The sequence below is a fragment of the Otolemur garnettii genome, unplaced genomic scaffold, assembly GCF_000181295.1.
Source record: "Otolemur garnettii isolate 467f Iridium unplaced genomic scaffold, OtoGar3 scaffold00018, whole genome shotgun sequence".
NCBI classification, from domain to species: domain Eukaryota; kingdom Metazoa; phylum Chordata; class Mammalia; order Primates; family Galagidae; genus Otolemur; species Otolemur garnettii.
In genome coordinates, this window is record NW_003852413.1 from 26285630 (window position 1) to 26291594 (window position 5965).

Below are 5965 nucleotides of genomic sequence, written 5' to 3' on the forward strand. Positions count from 1 at the left end.
AAAAAAAAAAAAAAAAAAGGGCACAATTTCACCAACAAGTTATGTTGCCCTCTTTTTGTCATCAAATTACAAAAGCTAGACTCGGCACCTGTAGCTCAAGCAGCTAAGGCACCAGCCACATACACCAGAGTTGGCGGGTTCAAATCCAGCCCCAGCCTGCGAAACAACAATGACAACTTCAACCAAAAAATAGCCAGGCATTGTGGCAGGTGCCTGTAGTCCCAGCTACTTGGGAGACAGAGGCAAGAGAATTGTTTAAGCCCAGGAGTTGGAGGTTGCGGTGAGCTATGATGCAATAGCACTCTACCCAGGGTGACAGCTTGAGGCTCTGCCTCAAAAAAAAAACCCAAAAAGTTAAAAGCAGGAAAGATTTAACACAAGTTACCCAAATACTGGCAGAATCTGAATTTTGTCCTTATTTGAATAATTTCTCCAATTAACTTGGAAAACTTATTCAAGTTTTCAATAGACATCATTATTAGGAAATCCTTATTGTTCAACTTTACACAAAGGACACTAAAGATTTTTCAAGATTCTTTTAAAAGAGAAATATTCCAGCTACTTTATGTGCTGTTGAAACTCAGACCTGGGGGCTAAGGTATTTAAAATGGTCAGTTGCAGTCTCCATACCTTTTCCATATCCAATAACAGGCCAGCACATTAAAAACTGAGGCTAAGACAAGTATGCCAAGGGCCAACAGTTTTACTCTAATAAATGTTACAGGTTTCAGACAAGTATACTACACACATAAATACATGTTAATTCTGCTAACACACAGTGTTATCAGAATGGATCTCAAAGCCCTGTTCATTCATCAACAATATATATGGCCTACTATGTATCAGACACTGGATAAACAAAATATATGGCTTCATATTATGGGAGCCCATGAAATAGCCATTAGCCATTCACTCCAAATACTCTTCAGAGAGAAAACTCATGAAGTGAAAATCTACTGTCTAATGCAAAATCTGTTTTATCATCACAAGTAAGTCTATGCAAAGGGAGATTATAATGAATTAACTACTGAACAATTACAAAAAAATGAATCGACTCTTTTAAAATATTGAGTAAATGGCATGGTGCCTGTGGCTCAGGCGGCTGAGCTGGCAGGTTCCAGCCCAGCCCGCCAAACAACAATGGCCCCAACCAAAAAATGGCCAGGCCTTGTGGCAGGCGTTTGTAGTCCCAGCTACTTGGGAGGTAGAGGCAGGAGAATCGCTTGAGCCCAGGAGTTGGAGGTTGCTGTGAGCTGTGATACCAGAGCACTCTAGCCAGGGCAACAGCTTGAGGCTCTGTCTCAAATAAAATAAAAGTAAATAAATAATAATGAGTAAAAAAGAAACATCTTCTTACACCCTAAAATCGACCGAGAAAATATAACGGTGGCTTCTTTTCTTTAGATGTACAGTTGGAAAAATTATAGGTATACCATATTAAAAAACGCAGACAGCTAGGATACTTGATTTCCTTTATTAAAAAAGTTAGGCCAGGTGCGGTGGCTCATGCCTGTAATCCTAGCACTCTAGGAGGCCGAGGTGTGGGTGGATCGCTTGAACTCATGAGTTCGAGACCAGCCTGAGCAAGAGAGAGACCCTTTCTCTACTAAAAATGAAAAACGAGGGAAGAGGATCACTTGAGCCCAAGTTTGTGGTTACTGTGAGCTACATGTTTACTCTACCAAGGGTGAAGTGAGACTCTGTCTTTTAAAAAAAAAAAGTTGGAAGCACTAAGCTACATTATTTACATTTTTTAAGAAAACAATTTAGGTTACAGCAACTACTGAAGAAAAATGTCACCACAGAAAAGACTTAAGATCTTCCCTGCTCTGAAATTTAATCATTAAGGTGCAACCGGATCCAATACAGGTGGTTTGTCAACTGTCAATTATACTATTTTCCATATAAATGCCTATAGAGCACCTAGGGAGGTACACAGGCATTAATTTCCTGATTGTATTCCTCAGTCTACTCCCAAAACTTGGATCTTTCAGAACTATTCCAGAGTGCTGACAGAATTCTTAACTGAGGAAGATATCTTACCCCTGGCCAGAGGTTCTGCTACTCCTATAACACATACCTTCAGAAATTAAGTTAAATCAATACATGTCTAAATGTAATACCAATCCCTGAAAACTCTCTTGAAAAAGCGGTAAAAATATTATTCACTTTGTATTTAAACTTTCCAACAAAGAAAAGCTGGCTGAAAATCGTGAGTCCAAGAAAAAAATATTATTTCACGAATTCACTTACTTTTCTTTGTCTACCAATTTCCCCACAATCTCTCACTACCTCATTCCATTCTTTAGGTATTAACTCAACCATGCATTTTTACAACTTCACCACCACTTACTCTGTGACACCAGTAACAATCCCAGATAAAAACTTATGGAACTAAGCTTGAATTAAGGCAAGAAATGCAGTTGATTTTTTTTTAAACTCTCCAAAGAAATCATAGAGCGAAGGTGGTAACAGAAAACCTAGAAAAATGGAAAAGTGTTCAATCCCTTCTTCACACATTATTTTTACAGCCTCCCCACCGTAAGCACCCATTACGTAGCAAGGCCAGCCTGCTTTCCCCTTTTCCACACCTTACAGAAGAAATACTCAGGGGATCGCCGCCCTACTTACCCTAACCACTCCGCCCCCGCTACAGCTAGCCCAGGACAAGTACCTGCCTCTGTCCCTCTCCTCCCTCTCCCCAATTTAACAGGTCCTTCCTTTATCAGCACGCCTCTGCTACCCAGCTCTCTCTTCCAATTTACTCTAAGTCACTTCTTTGTACCCATGCAAGCGATATTCCTTCGGCAGCGAAGGCAAGGCCCAATATATTCAGATTACATTTCTAAATCTCTGGTCTTGAAGTCGTCAGCCCTTCTTCACGTATATTCAAGCATTAAGTCTGTCCCCTCCCCAATTTCCTGAAGTGTTTCCTCCCCAGCCCTCTGCCACAGCCGTCCACCCAACCAAGCAGCACTGTCTTGGTCTACCCGGGTCTGGAAAAGTAAAACCCCCCAAGTGTTCGGCCCACCTCAAATCACTTCAATCTCTCCCTGAGGATTCGCCGCCCCGCCCTCTCCATCCTTCACTCGGCAGGCGCCCGACCTCTCCGCGCTAGGCGGGAAGGTCCTCCGGGGAAGTGAAGGGGCACGGAGCTGGACCCGCGCGCACTCCCCGCTCCTAACCGCCGCCACCAGAGAGGGCCCCTCACCCAGAGTTCCCGCCGCCGCCCCCCTCTCCCCCCGCTCCCTCGCCTCTAGCGGGCTCTTCACCTCAGAGCAGCGCCCAAAAACAGGAGAGGAATCGGTGCCGCGCTACTAGCGCGTCGCGTCAGGCCAGCCGGGAGAGTGGCGCTCAGGAAAACAAGTCGGGTGGCCGTAGCGGAGCACCTCAGTTATGCGGCGTACCGCAGGCCCCGGCCAACGGCCCTCTTCTCTGCCGAACAAAAGAGCCTTGCACTCTGCGCAGCCCGCCGCCCGCACTGCGCAGGCGTGACGACCCGCCGCATGGCACCATGGGACTAGGAGTCCATCCAAGACTACAAGGCCCGAAGTGCTCAGCAAGTTCGATGCCCAGGACGCATAGCTTGCGTGGGTAATGGAAAGTTTTACTTTTTAACACATTAACTGCCAAATGAGTTGTATTTGATTTGAGTTGTATGTGAAGCATATGTAACTCATACACCTCTCTTTTTCTTTTTTTTCTTGAGACAGCTCACAGCAGCCTCAAACTCAGGTTCAAGCGATTCTCTTGCCTCAGCCTTGGGAGTAGCTGGAACTACAGGCGCCCGTCACAACGCCCGGCTATTATTATTATTATTTTTTTAGAGATGAGGTCTCTGGCTCAGGCTGGTCTTGAACTCATGAGCTCAGGTGATCTACCCACCTCGGGCCTCCCAGAGTGCCAGGATTACAGGTGTGAGCCACGGTGTCCAACTCTTTCTCTTGAGACAAGAGTTTTGTTCTGGCTCCTGGGTTAGAGTGCCATGGTCTCAGCCTAGATCATGGCAACCTCGAACTCCTGGGATTAAAGCAATCTTCCTGCCTCATCTTCTGGAATAGCTGAGACTACAGGCACATGCCGCCATGCCCAGCTAATTTTTCTATCATTAGTAAAGGCAGAGTCTTTTTCTTTTCTTTTTTTTGAGACAGTCTTACTTTGTCCCTCTTGGTAGAGCTGTGGCATCGTAGCTCACAGAAACCTCAAACTCGGGCTTAAGAGATTCTCCTGCCTCAGCCTCCTGAGTACCTGAGACTACAGGTGCCACCACAACGCTGGGCTATTTTTAGAGGCAGGGGGGTCTCACTGTGCTCAGGCTGGTCTGGAACCTGGGAGTTCAGGCAATCCACCTGCCTTGGCCTTCCAGAGTGTTAGGATTACAGGCGTAAGCCACCGCGCCTGGCCTTTTTTTTTTTTTTTGACCCTTGGTAGAGTGCTGTAGCGTTGTAGCTAACAGCAACCTCAAACTCTTGAGATCAAGAGATCCTCTTGCCTCGGCCTCCCAAGTTGCTGGGAGGACAGGCAACCCCCCATAAGTTGTGGCTATTTTTTAGAGATGGGGTCTTGCTCTTGCTCAGACTGGTTTTGAACTGCTGAGCTCAGGTGATCCACCTGCCCCGGCCTCCTGGAGTGTTAGGATTACAGACATGAGCTCCATGACACATCACCCAGAGTTTCTTTTCTTTATAAAGTAATTCAGTCATGGGCGGCATCTGTGGCTCAGTGAGTAGGGTGCCAGCCCCATATACCAAGGGTGGTGGGTTCAAACCCGCCCAGGCCAAAGTGCAACAAAAAAATAGCCGGGCATTGTGGCGGGGGCCTGTAGTCCCAGCCACTCTGGAGGCTGAGGCAAGAAAATCACCTAAGCCCAAGAGCTGGAGGTTGCTGTGAGCTATGACGCTATAGCACTGACGCCACAGCACTTTACCAAGGATGAGAGGGTGAGACTCTGTCTCTAAAAAAGAGTTAGTCATAATCTTGCTCAAGACGATATTTGAAGTGGCATCGCTCATGTCCACAGGATATGCACCTGTCAAATCCAGTCTCTAAAATCACAAGAATGTAGGGAAGGGAGTAAGCGTGATGCTGCAAAAAGAACAGGGGTTTAGGAATCAGGTAGAACTGGATTTGATTCTGCTATTGTAATCTGCTGACTGTAAACATTAGACAAGCTGCTTAACTTCTCTGAGCCTCAGTCTCATGAAAATCTAAAAAATATGAAAATATTTTAGACCTACTTTGCAGTATTTCTGTGGAAACAACAGTAATGGTGAATAAAGGAACTAGCATATAGCTGGCAATCAGTAAACAGTAGCTATTTTAGGTAAGTAGATGACTGCTCCTGAGATCTGATTTAAAAGGTAGGGGAAGTACATAACTTTAAAAACATTTTCCTCCACTTTGTCTGAAATTCTTTGTTTCATGTTGACTACCACTTGAAATGCTATTGTTAAAGATTTATTCATTTGGGGTTAACAAGTACCCTCCTTCAAAATGTAAATATATTTAAGCGGTATCTCAATGGAAAAGCAAGTATCCAACCTACTCAATACCAAGGAGAAATCAGTAGAATACACACCCACACAAGAGAAAAACACAATTAAACTTAAGTGGGGGTAGGGGGTAGAGGAAGATGGGAGAAGGGAGGAGGAGTGGGGTTGGTGTGCTCTCACCTACCAGGCACAATGTGGGGGTATATGGCACATCTCCTGGGTGAGGGGCACAACTACAACTTGGGCTTTACTAACGAATGAAAACAATGTAACCTAATCACTTGTACCCTTGTATTAATATGAAATGAAAAAACTTAAAAGAAAATAAATTCAAGTCGGGGGTGATGGCTCACGCCTGTAATCCTAGCACTCTGGAAGGCTGAGACGGGTGGATTGCCTGAGCTCAGGAGTTTGAGACGAACCTGAGCAAGAGCAAGACTCCATCTCTAAAAAAATAGCTGGGCCTTGGCTCG

At 45.1% G+C, this 5965-nt stretch overlaps 1 protein-coding gene across 1 annotated transcript in view; it reads right to left on the reverse strand.

Annotated features, from left to right (window-relative positions):
- Positions 1-3522, reverse strand: part of CBX1 (chromobox 1) — a 24224-nt gene extending 20702 nt beyond the window's left edge. Inside the window, exon 1 of the mRNA XM_003786459.1 lies at positions 3273-3522. The gene's annotated coding sequence lies outside the window, so the exon portion shown is untranslated. The remainder of the gene's footprint in view (positions 1-3272) is intronic.
- Positions 3523-5965: the final 2443 nt, after the last annotated feature.